Source organism: Colobus angolensis, unplaced genomic scaffold (assembly GCF_000951035.1).
Source record: "Colobus angolensis palliatus isolate OR3802 unplaced genomic scaffold, Cang.pa_1.0 Scaffold55, whole genome shotgun sequence".
Taxonomy (NCBI): Eukaryota; Metazoa; Chordata; class Mammalia; order Primates; family Cercopithecidae; genus Colobus; species Colobus angolensis.
The window spans coordinates 2760101-2773472 of NW_012119043.1; the positions used below are offsets into that span (position 1 = coordinate 2760101).

A 13372-nucleotide genomic window follows, 5' to 3' on the forward strand; every position below is an offset into this window, starting at 1 on the left:
ATATGTATTCACCGGGAACCCCTCCAAGCTGGCTCCTGTATCATTTTGACATAAACCCATAAGTTTTTTTAAAAATAACATCCTTCTTCCTTGGCACCAGAAGATATTCCAGGTTTATCTTGACTTTTCTTGCCCCAGTCCTAGAGCCAGGCAGCCATTTTTCCACAGAGCAGTCCTTCCTTTGATTGGAGAATGGTGTTTAGAAACGAAGTTCTGGGCAATTATGGTTTCTGGGCCCTCTAAATAGACTATATAAATAGAACTAGGAAAAAATACACACATGCACATACACATGTCTATATAATTATCTTTTCAAAGCCAAGAATGTGTTAATCCTTCCTAAGGATTATGTTCTTCCCAACAGGATACATTATCTGGGATAAAATTTCCCTGCCTATCTGATATCACTTATTATTACTGGTTACCTTTTATCTGTCTATTAGGCTGTGAGATCCTTCAGAAGGGAGACTTCATATTTTTTGTCATCTTTGTATCCCCATTGCCTAGGAAGATGTCTGGTTCAGATTAGATACTAATATTAATTCATAGGATTGTTGGGTGAAACGATGGTTGAATGAAAGGATGGTTAGTTAGGATCATTGGGTAGGAGAATGGTTGGGTGGAGTGGAGATTCAGTGGAAGTGTATAGTTGGATGGAAGTGTAGTTGGTTAGGATTGTTGGGTAGGAGTATTGTTGGGTAGAATGGAGATTGGGTGGAAGTGTAGTCAGATGAGAGGATGATTGGTAAGGATCTTTGGGTAGGAGGATGGTTGGATGGAATGGAGATTCGGTGGAAGAGTATAGTTGGATGGAAGGATAGTTCGTTGGGATCACTGGGTAGGAGTATTGTTGGGTAGAACGGAGATTGAGTGGAAGTATAGTCGGATGGGAGGATGGTTGGTTAGGATCTTTGGGTAGGAGAATGGTTGGATGGAATGGAGATTTGGTGGAAGAATATAGTTGAATGGAAGGATAGTTCGTTGAGATCACTGGGTGGGAAGTTTGTTTGGTGGAATGGAGATTGGGTTGAAGTATAGTCAGATGGGAGGATGGTTGGTAAGGATCTTTGGGTAGGAGGATGGTCGGGTGGAATGGAGATTGGGTAGATGTATAGTTGGATGGAAGAATGGTTTTCATGCAAGAGCATTTGGGTTAGGGGATGATTGGGTGAGAGGAGTGGTTAAGCGGAAGAATTGTGAAGATAAAGGATCATTATGTGGGACGACGGTTGTGTGGGATGTGATCTGCATGTCTTATTTAGCAATATATGTCTTTTTTGTTATACTTCTGTACTCACTGCATTCAGGTGCTGTTTAAGAAGTTATTTTGGTTCCATTTGGTCTTTCAGATAGTAGATGTTCATTCAGTTTCTATTGATTATCTGAATGTGACTTTCAGGAACAGGAATGGATGATTTATCTTTAGATTCTTTGCATTCTCCATAGTGCTCAGCTTGGCATAAATACAGATTTAACATTCAGTTTGACAGTAAGTCAGTTAGAAAACCACAGCAACATAATATCTGCCCTATTTACCTTTTCAAGAAAACTAAGGCTGCTGTATTAGTTTATTCAACACTGAGTCTAGACTTGATTCATTCGCTCTGCCTATGTAGCTGCCCCCAAATTATTCAAGTAGTCTACTTGGCAAGTATTTCAAGAATGGAGGGCATTCTGTAGCCTTGTAATTATTCATCGGCTCATGTAATCAGGAAACAAACTTTCGCTTTGGAATAAGGGTTACACCACACAATTTGGTACCATTTTGTGATCAGGCAATTGAATAGGCTAGAAAGAATTCCTTTACTGATGGATAGACTTTCTGAATACCTGTTTTATCCATTTCTTTCTATTTTCTCATACTAAGAAAGTAAGTAGCGAATTCTTCTCACACTGATATTGTGAACAGAAAGGAACTCCAGTATTTTCAGCCATATATACATTTTTTTTTATTTTGCATCTATTATGAGTTCTAGTGTCTTTAGAGAAAATTTTCATAATTGAACCTTGGAAGAGAAGACAAGTGCTGTGTAATGTCTGTAAGAACAAGAAGACATTGCTCTAGCTGAACATGTCTTTTTCCACAGTACTTTATATCCTGGCCAAGTGTTCTTGTGCAAAGCGACCGAGTAACATTTTCCCATTCAGCAATAGGAATGAAGAGACTGTTATTGCCACTGGCTGGTATTGAGTAATCGTACATAGGTGGGGTGAGTTGAAGGCAGTCTGAATTATGAAACGCCTTCCTTTGAAGTCAAATCAATTTTTATTCTTAATCTGTGAACATGAGATGGGAACAAATAACTTCTGAGTGAAATAAAGATTTCTTAGCCTGTCAAGATTTATCTTATCAGGCTGAAGAGGTGGGATTCCTGTTAGCAACTGGCAGTTTTGAAAATCCATTCGCCTGAGGAAGTGTAAAGACAGTCTGCAGAACAAAGACACTGAGCTATTGCTGCATTGAGTGCTTATTTGCTCCTTTTTTACATTTCCTGCTTGAGACCTTGCCAGGTCCAACTTTAAAACATTTGCAGGCTAATGGGAGTGTGTGCACAGGGAGTATCAGAAATCATTTCCTTAGGGGAGGAGGTGTTTTGTGGTGCAAAATGTTGAGGTTCTGTTGCCAAAACACCAACTGCAAGAGGGTATTTTCTGTGAACTTCATGGGTGGCTTTCATAGGGAATTCTCCATGTCGTTCTCTGATGTCTTTTATTGGCCCTTGTTTTGCCAGAGTGGGGAGCGGGGGAACACCTTCCCTGTGTCATTTATCTTTAACAAAGAAAGCCAAACTAATTCTATAAATGAAAGTCATGCACATGTGGAACTTTGGGTGCAGCTCTAGAGTATTTTTTTTTTTTAACCCTCCTACGACGAAGCCAAGAGAAGAAAACTGGTTGTATTTCTCTAACATTTTTAGGCAGATGATCGTTTCTGGGCAGGAGGAAAATGCCAAAGCCTGTGCAGTTTCTCTTTCAGCTCATTTGAAAATACTCTAGGAAAAAACCCCTGTGGATTCTCTGCCGCTTCTGTGATGTGTGGAATCATGTGATTGCTGGACAGCCCCCTTGGAAGCCGGCCCGTCCAGCCTGTTCAGCATCCAGATGGGAACCCGGAGGCGCGTCTCACAGTGGACTGTTGATTAACCCAAGGTCACCTGGCTCTGGTTTGTGACGGAGCGGGAACGAGTATCCAGAGGTTTCCAGAACCTCAGCACAAAGGGTATCGATGATGAACAGACATTTCCCTATCCCGTCTCTCTCCCTTCCGCTGCGTAAACGTGCAAAAAACACACTCCCTTGATGGCCAGGACCCAAAGACCTATTATCATACACATGTCTTTCTGTGCTTTGGGGGATCAGCAGGGGTGCCAGTGAACTTGGATTACTCTTTGGATCACCCTACTGCCTCCAGCTCCCCTCTCCATTTTATTTCATGACTCAGTCTCCTATTTGAGCTAATTTACCACTTGTATAGGGGTACCTTCCTTGACTTCTCAGAGCAAACCAAGCCCCCGTCCATGATTTCTTCTTCTTTTGTGATGAGCTCTCATATGACATTTATCCCAGTGGAAATTTCATATCGATTATCTGTGATTCTTTGAGTGTTCTCTCCTTCCCCTGGACTCCAAGATCCTTGGAATCATTGGCCTTGTCATTTATGTTCCCGCTTACGTCCTATAGCCTGGCATTTAGTGAGGAGGTGTGTTGTGTTGGATTTTGTTTGTTTGTTGTTGCTTTTTGCAAGGGCCCCAGCAAAGTATCACAAAATAGTAGGTGACTTCAAAAGATAGATATGTATTCTCTCACTGCTCTGGAGCCTGGGAGGCTGAAATCAAGGTGTTAGCAGAAACATGATCCCTCTGAAGGCATTAAGGGTGAATCCTTCCTTGCCTTTTCCAGTTTTTGGTAGTTGCTGGCATTCCCTGGCATTCTGTGGCTTGCAGCTGCATTTCTGAAAGCTGCCTCACTCCCAACCTCTGTTTATATTGGTGTCTGTTCACATCACCTGTCCTCTATATGTGTATCTCTGTGTCCAGATTTCCTTCCATTTGTGAGACCAGCAGTCCTTGGTTTAGGGCTCAACTAATGGTTTCATGACCCCTGTGTTAGTTTCTTAGATTGCAGTAATAAGTGTCCCAAGCTTAGTGGCCTAAAACTACAGAAATGTATTTTCTCACAGTCCTGGAGCCTGGAAATTTGAAATCAGGGTATTAGCAGTGCTGTGCATTCTTCAGAGGACCCAGGGAAGACTTCTTGCTTTCCTCTTTCAGATTCTAGTAGTCGTTAGGAACCTGGCGGCCCTCAGCTTTGAGATGTGTCACTCCAGTCTCTGGCTTGGGCATCGCATAGGCTTCCCTGTGTTTCTCTGTGCCTCCAACTTCCTTCTTCTTGTAAAGGTATCGGTCCTCAGACTGGGCTCGGCGGCTCACGTATATAATCCCAGTACTTTGGGAGGCTGAGGCAGGTGGATCACTTTGAACTCAGGAGTTCGAGACCAGCCTGGGCAACATGGAAAAACTCCATCCCTATAAAAAAATGTTAAAAATTAGCTGAGCATGGTGGCCTGTGCCTGTAGGCCTAGCTACTTGGAGGCTGAGGTTAGAGGATCACTTAAGCCTGGGAAGTGGATGTTGCAGTGAGCCAAGGTCATGCAACAGCCCTCCAGCCTGGGTGACAGAGTGAGACCGTATCTCAAAATAAAAGAAAAAGAAGAAGAAGAAAATAAGTATCAGTCCCTGTATTTAGGGCTCATCTTAATTCAATATGACCTCATCTTAATTACATCTATAAAGATCCTATTTCCAAATAAGCCCACGTTCTGACATTGTGGGAGGCCATGGATTTCTGGGGGTTGTTATGCAACCTAGTGTACAAGGCAGTACACATTTATTGAATGCATGAATGAATGATAATGCTCTGGGCCCCGGCAAGTCTCGGCCTGGAGAATTGAGTCTGCATGCCTGCGTAGAATCAAGAACAACATGCACTTCACTGGAATTTGGGAAGGGTCAGGGTCTGTGTTGACAGAAATGGAAAAATCCTCCAAGAGCCTCACCCTCTCTTAAGAGACTCCTCAAGATTGCTTTGCTGTTCTACCGTCTGCAGAGTGTTTTTAATATGTCTATTTAAATGCAAATTTTGACTTTCTGTCTGTAATCGTATAAAATGTTTGGCACTAAAATTTTAATCAGGAATGTAATTTTATATAGAGGCGGTAATGGAGTGGTAGGCCACACATAACAGAATGAAGCTCCCCCGGTGTGGATTCCCAGACTGCGGGAGTGCTGGCCTCCCTGCTCCCGGCTCAGCTGGGAAAACCCTGCCCAGTTCCAAAAGGTTCTTCTCAAAGACGATTCCTGATCCCAGGCATGTCCTGTGTCCCGTCACCAATCCTTGTACTTCATCGTCCTTTATAATCCAAACGGAGTGATCAGGTGTTCTTCCTCTGCGTCCTCTGGTCTTCTAGCATCCTGGATAGGCCGTGCATGTTTAGAAAGAGGGTCTCCACCCAGCCCCCACCTAAGATGATGGCTCATTTATCAAAACCAGGCTGGAGGCTCAGCCACCAGAGCTTCTGTTGTTTGGGAGGAAGGGCTGCCAGCAGCAGATGTTTGTCCTCGCCTCAGCTCCCCGCAGCCTTTGAGCTCCATCTGCCGCACACTCGGGCACAGCTGCCAGTGCTTCCCCTCCGTGCTCACCTTTCACCTCTCACGGAGGCTGGGGCTTCATGCATCTGGGTCTAACAGGGAGATGGTGACCCAGACCCTGCGACCCTGGTGCCACAATCCTTCCCACCAGCTCGCTGGGCGTCTTTCTGCACTAGCCTGTCAGCATGCTGGAAGCAGTTCCAGGGGAGGTTGTTGGGCAGGGTTGCAATTGCAGCCCATCACTTTGGTCTTGGTGTCCCGACTTGTTAGGACAAGAGAATCAGAGCACACACAGCCGTCTCCCGGCTGGATCATCTGGTGGGGTGGGAATGTGCACGTGCCCCCCATTTCTAACTAAGATATACATTGTCTCAGGGCCTTTGCAATGTCCGCTCCCTAGTCCTCAATGATCTTCCCTGTTGGTCATCCCAGAGCCCAGCCCAAATGTCACCCTTTAGAGGGGCAGCTGTCAGTCTTCCCAATGAAAGTGTATATCAACCCCCGCATCACGCATGGGCTCCACAACCTGTTTATTTCCCTCATTGATATTATCTTCATCTGTAATTCTCATCTTTGTGATATCTCTTGAATGGTTCTTTAGGAGGGTTACTCTTCTTAGAGTGTGCAAAATGGATTGCAGGGATGGTGAGAGGTGGGCGGAAATGTTGGAAAGGGGACAGTGGTGGAATTGGTAGCACTGATCTTGTTGAGAGAGGGTTGGCCCTGGAAAAAGAAAGCAGCAATGGAGCAGGAAGTAATTAGACATAGAAGAGAGCTCTTCACGTGGGAGGTGAGGAGAATGGGTGATTGTGATTGTGTGTTAGGGCTGAGGAAGGAGGAGGAGGATGCCCAGCTTTCTAAAGTGGGTATTTGAGTGGATGGGGGTGACTCGCCGAAAATAAAGAATGATTTGAGGAGAAAGATGCTGTACTCATTTTGGAAATGTTGAGTTTTGGGCCCCTGTAGAAGACCCAGCTGAGATTTGCAGGTATGTATCAAATGGAGAATTCATCAGAGAGGCAATGGTACTCAAAACCGTGAGAGTGAAAGGTGCTTTCCTGGGAGAGAGACAGGATAAAAAAAATAACGTGGCCCCAAATTAGGATGGCCACACATCCCAGTTAGTCAGGATATTCCTGCCTTATACCTGTTGTTCCACCCTAATTTCTAACAGCTCCCCACCCCTTTCACTTTTATGTGTCTCAGTAAACTATATCGTCACCCTACCCACATGAGGAGGTTGGGGAAATTCAGAGCTCATAGGAGGGTGTAAGGACCCACTGAAAAAAACTGAGTCTGAGCAGAGGGGTAGAAAGAAAAACCAGGGTAGTGTTGGGTAGTGTATGCCAAGGGTAAAAAATTGACAAGAGAGGAATCATTCACGTCAAATGGGTCACAGGGGTGAAGTCATACAAGCATCAAGAGCTGTGCGTTGGATTTAACTACCCCCAAAAAATAAAATAAAGGCCTGATGACCTTGTAATAATGATGGTGGGAAAACGCCAGAGATAGGTGGCTTTGAAGAGAAAACCGTTGATGAGAAAGTGAGACAGTCAGTTCCACTAAGCTTTGCTGTGCAAGAAGGGAGAGATGTTAGAGGAGTTTGCAGACATGGACATGAGAGAACAAGAGAAGGTTCCTGGGATGGGAGGCATTTGAGCGTGCCTCAGTCCTGGAAAGGGGCCTGATGGAGAAAGCTTCAGGAGGAGGGTGTCCACATGATAGAGCAGTGTTCCCGAGGGAGAGAGAGCAGATGCAGGAAGGGACACCTTCCCTGTTAACACGCAAGAAAGAGCAAGTTTGGGTGTAAGGAAGTCCGTAGGCTTTATGGTGGGGATTTGCAGAGAGTAGCATTTATTTTCTCCTCTGAGGTAGGAGGCATCTGAGAGGTGGGGGAGGTTGAAGATGGGAGGAAAGTAGACAGTTGCTTTAAATAACCACATGGAAAATGGGAGAAGGAATTGGCTCATTCAGAAGATTTTTATTGGGTGCCTTCTGTGCTCCAAGCCCTGGGATTCAACTAGGGAAGAAAACAATCCAATGGGACTGATGTTCTCCTTGGAAAGAGAACAGTGACGGTGGTGGAGGCAGCAAGGGGAACACTGGAGGCTGAAGACCCCTCCCAGCTTATAATGATGTGGCTGTGAGTGGTGAACGGTGGAATTTTTTTTTTTTTCTTTTTTTTTTTTTTTTACTAGAACTCAGCAGCTTGGGTCTAGACACAAAGAAAATGGACAATTGATGGTCTAGAGATGGTAGCACAGAAAGGAAGGTGAGTTGAAGTTCTGAGGGTACAATAAATGGCAGGTAAAGTTATGGACTAGTTGATCAAATCTCGGTGTGAAATAAAGAACATACTTGGGATGTTTCTTTCTTTTTTTCTTTTTTTTCCTCTGACATGCATTGCTATCGTGAGTGTCCTTGAACAAATCTCTTTGGGGGCTTATAAAACTATTTCTCTAAAATAGATGTTAAGAATAGGAATGCTGGGTCCAAAGGAAAACACATAATCGATTTAGGTAAATATTGCCAAATTGTTGCAAATACCTCATGAGTTTGAGCTGCTATCAGCAGTACCCAAAGCACCTCCTACCCTTCACATACCCTTGCCAACATGGGCCATTATCTTTCTGAGTTTTACCAAGTGGAGGAACAAACCAAAGGCCCTCACATTTTTCTGTACATTCTGGTGATTGTTTTTCTTGGTGAGCATCTTCTTTTTTAAATAATCTTGCTGGGAGACTTGTGGTATGCAGTGATGACTGTGGAAGTATTTTAGGGGGCAGGTCAGAGAGGGGATGCCTGTCAGGTTGGGGCAAGGGGACTTGGGAAATTTTTGGAGGAAATCAAATGGGAGACAACAGAATTTATCTGAGAGATGGAGAAGCAGGGATAGATCCTAGAGACATTTTCATTTTTGTTGTATTTTATTTTTATAGGTTTAGGATGTAAAGTACAGATTTCTCACGTGCATATATTGCGTAGCGATGAAGTCTAAGCTTTTAGTGGACCTATCACTGGAATAGCGAACATTGTACCCAAAAGGTAATTTTTCAACCCTCACCTCCCTCCACCCTGCAACCTTTTGCGATCTCCACTGTCTATTATTCCACTCTGTATATCACGTGTACCCATTGTTTAGCTCCCAGTTATAACTAGAGACATATTAGTAAAAATGCAATGGGCTTCATGACCTTGCAGGAAGTCAGGAGGGAGCGATCAGCACTGATAGAGGCTTATATCTCTGGAGTTTGAGTGGCCATGCTAACTTTTAAACAGGAGGAATGATGCAAAAGAAGATGCAGGTTTGGGTCTCTTTTCCAAGGTCTTACCTTTACCTATTGGATGTCAACTATCTTCTTGGGTCGTTGAATAGGAGGTGCTCCTCTTGGCTTGTGGCACAGATGAGTTTGCTTCTGTCATGCCGCAGGGGACATGGGGTCCTGTTTGCTAGGCCAGGCATTGGGCCGATGTATGCCTGGGGCTACCACATCTGCTGCTGCTGGAACTGGGTCTGCCCTCTGTCCCTAGGGATTCCAGTGAGTGGACAGCCTCGCATTATCATGCATTCACCTGGTCAGTTTCTGCACGGGCTGTTTACAGGGCACAGGTTTCGTAGCTGTCTTCCCTGCTGCAATGCAAATTCCACAAGGGCAGAGACCATGTCTGGCTTGTCAGTCGTCCTCTCCTAGGAAAAGGCTCTGCGAAGTTTTCCTGTAAAGGGCCACACAGGAAATATTTCAGGCCTTTTGGGCTGTGCCATCTCTGTGGCTACTCAACTGTTTTTGTGGAGTGAAAGCTGCCTTGATGATATGTAAACAGATGGGTGTGGCTGTGTTCCAATAAAACTTTATTTATGGATGCAGAAATTTGAATTTCACATCATTTTCATGTGTCAAAGAATGGTATTCTTCCTGTGATTCTTTTTCCCCAATGATTTAAAATTGCAGGAGCCATTCTTAGCCTGTGAGCCATACAAAGACAGGCAGTGGGCCTGTGGTCTGAAAGCATGGTTTGTTGATCCCGTCCTGAAGTTTAGCACGGGGCCTGTAATGGCAGGAAACATTCATTTCGTATTATGAAAGAAAAGAAAGAAGGAGCGTCAGTTGTGTTTTTGTGCTTGCTTTCTCTTGCAGAGTGGGTAGAGGGATGGTACTAAGGATTAGTAAAATGGAAAGATTTGGTATCAGTAGGTCTTCATCCTGCTCCTAATGCATGGTGTGACCTGGAGCCAGTTTCTGCAGCTCTTTGGGCCTCAGCTGTCGTATCTGAGGAGATAGCTTCATTAAGGGATGAAGGGAGAAGCCTAGCTTCATTAAGGGATGTGAAAATGCTTTTACGACTGGGCGCGGTGGCTCATGCCTGTAATCCCAGCACCATGGGAGGCTGAGGCGGGCAGATCACCTGAGGTTAGGAGTTCTAGAGCAGCCTGGCCAACCTGGTGAAACTCCATCTTTACTAAAATATACAAAAATCAGTCAGGTGTGGTGGCAGGTGCCTGTAATCCCAGCTATTTGGAAGGCTGAGGCAGCAGAATGGCTTGAACTCGGGAGGTAGAGGTTGCAGTGAGCTGAGATCATGCCACTGCACTCCAGCCTGGGCAACAGAGTGAGACTCTGTTTCAAAAAAAAAGAAAATTATTTTCCTCGCAAGCCCACTGAAAAGTGTTAAGTTATTACCCGAAGCAGGAGAAGCAGCACAATAGACCAGGAAGGTCTAAATCCTGACAAGCCAGTATTTACGCTGCACCCAGCCCAGAGCTCAGCTGCAGAGGCAGCTAAATCCTAACGGTGAGCAGGAGGATTTGACATCTGGTGCCCAAGAAGTTTGTTAAGGTTGCCCAGTCACTTGCTGACATGTGCTAGCGAATTCTCATGCTTTCTCCAAAAAAAAAAAGGGTATACTATGGGCTTCGCTCCCACAACATTTTGGTAAATCTTCCAAGAAGATCTGGCTTGCTTCTTGTTAAAGGAAGCATTTGATGGCGGCCTCGATGAAAGAGTTGTCAGATCTGAGTGACATTGTGGCTGTTGTTAAAGTAAAGCTGAACCTCTTAAACTTGGCATCAGTTGACTCTCCTGTTTGTCAGAAAACCTATGCAGGATGCCATGTGGTCTGGAGGACACGAAAGCATAATTGTGTCTTTTCTTTCTGTATGGCATCTGTGCAGTTAGACAGTTCTTTTCCATCTTGCTTCCTTCCTTGGGTCAGGACAAGATGAATTCGCTGAATGCACCAAGTCCCTTCTGGGTAAACAGCATGGGGCCGGACACAGTGACTCACGCCTGTAATTCCAGCACTTTGGGAGACCAAGGAGGGTGGATCATGAGGTCGGGAGTTTGAGACCGGCCTGGCCAACATAGTGAAACCCCGTGTCTACTAAAAATACAAAAATTTGCCGGGCATGATGACGTATGCCTGTAATCCCAGCTACTTGGGAGGCTGAGGCAGGAGAATTGCTTGAACCCGGGAGGCAGAGGTTTCAGTGAGCCGAGATTGTGCCATTGCACTCCAGCCTGGGTGACAGAGCGAGACTCCATCTTAGGGGGAAAAAAAAAAAAGAAAGAAAAACAGCACAACAAACAAGAAGAGTTCAGTGGTTACAATCAAATTTTAAATCAATTGTCAAAGTACAAGCCACCACTAAGCAGAAGGTGGGATCTGGTTTTTGTTTTGTTTTTTAAAGCATAACGGATCCTCTACGGTATGGGAATTTTAAGGGGGGAAAAAAAGACAACAATTTCTCCTTCTCTGCAGTACATTGACTGCTGCTATCACTCTCTTTCTACGCTGAAATGTTTCTGTTTCACTCCCATTCATCTCTCTTGATTGGTTTTGCTTTTTTTTTTCTTCTAAGATGTTGCTAAATTTGCTTGTAAAGTTTTGTTTATTCATCGGCACTCGGTTGAAAGGTGCTGGATCATTAATCTAACTATTCAAGGTTAACCATGCTTTATGCTGAAATTGCCTTTTTATGGAACAGATTTCAAGGTTTTGCAAGAGTTGAGTGCTACCTCATTTTTGACATTTCAGCAATGAATCCTGTTTGAAATGTGATTTGAATCCAATCATCATCTTATTTGTGGAGGAAGATAAAAATAATATACAAATATTGCAGTAAAATTGCATTTTTCCCTGCCCCCTGTTATGCATTTCAATTCAGCTAGATTCTGCTAGGGTGGCACCCAGCAATGGCATCCCTGCTTTAATTCTATCCTTCATTTTTTTTCCCTCCCAGAAGGCTTAAACATATTTCCTTTCTATCTAACCTAAGTTGTACAGGGCTTCTGAAGAGTGTGCATCGAAGAAATGGAGCTTACACAATTACTTCTATACCTTATTATGGAATCTCAGGGTAAACAGGGCTTTAGAGGTCATCTAATTCATCTCGTTTTGCAATTACAGAATTATTTCTTTGAAAGAACAAATGAAGAATCTCTTCTTCCAGGCCTCTTTGTAAATGTGTGAACAAGTTTATAAGTGCCTCCATCTGAGACTGTGTGGATGTGGCGTTTTAATTAAAGACCAAGGCTGCAAGCTTTGCTGTTTTCTCCGATCTGATATAGCCACAGTTCCCACGTCGCATCGTGGAGCTGTTGCTCAGTCCGTGACCTGGGAGGTTTCTTTTCTAACCAAAGTGTACCCTCCCCTTAGAACTAGTCTGCAGGGGCTGGTACCAGACAGCCTCTCTTAGTAAACTCACACCCAGAGACTGCTCCATTTCTGTGTAAATGATAGCTGTGTCCGAGTAGGTCTCACTCACCCTATTTCAGCAGCACCGCCTCCCTATTTGCTATCTACACATTCTCTCTCCCCTCGTTAAAGTTTGCTCTTCCAAAGCTTTGCAAACTCTCAAACTCTCATTCACTCTAAAATATTTACAGATTAACCATGTTCAGCCTCAGCATGGTGTCACCATGGGAAGATGCTATCAGTGTGGACAAGATAAAGCTGTTAAAGCTGGTTGAGCCAAGCTTTCTCATATATAAATAATGGAAACAGGACAAGCAGTATGCAGAGTTAAGGACATGGGGTCTTGGTTCATACTCTGCCTTTGCCACGTCCCAGCTGTGCCCATGACATTACTTAACCTCTTTTGCCTCAGTTTTCTGCATCTTTATTTTTATTTTATTTTATGTTTTGAGACAGAGTCTCACTCTCTTGCCCATGCTGGAGTGCAGTGGCGCCGTCTTGGCTCACTGCAACTTCCTCCTCCCAGGTTCAAGTGATTCTCCTGCCTCTGCCTCCCCAGTAGCTGGGATTACAGGCATGCACCACCACACCCGGCTAGTTTTTGTATTTTTAGTAGAGACAGGGTTTTACTATGTTGGCCAGGCTGGTCTCAAACTCCTGACCTTGAGTGATCCACCTGCCTCAGCCTCCCGATGTGCTGGGATTACAGGAAGTTTTCCCCGTCTTTAAAATGGACACAGTAATAAACCTACTTTCTAACACTGTTGGGATAACAGAACAAGGTAATGCACAGAAAGTGATTAGCACAGTGATTCATGCATCACATCCACACATCATAGTTAGCAAAAAGCTAAGTAAATTATTTTGTTGCTGTGAATTATCAGATTCTAGTACCAGGGAGCTAAAATACTCATCTGGGGGAAGAGTATGCCAATGAGATCTTTGTATGGGAGAGCCTCTCCAACGTAAGCGTGGGAATTCGATTTAAGAACACATTTCTTTTCTTTTCTTTTCTTTTTTTTTTTTTTGAG

The 13372-nt window shown here is 44.2% G+C and overlaps 1 protein-coding gene and 1 pseudogene across 2 annotated transcripts in view; both read left to right on the top strand.

The window, feature by feature from the left end:
• Positions 1-13372, top strand: part of RBFOX1 (RNA binding protein, fox-1 homolog (C. elegans) 1) — a 1723406-nt gene that overhangs the window by 349471 nt on the left and 1360563 nt on the right. The gene's annotated exons all lie outside the window — the stretch shown is intronic.
• LOC105525697 lies at positions 5370-6006 on the top strand (annotated as a pseudogene).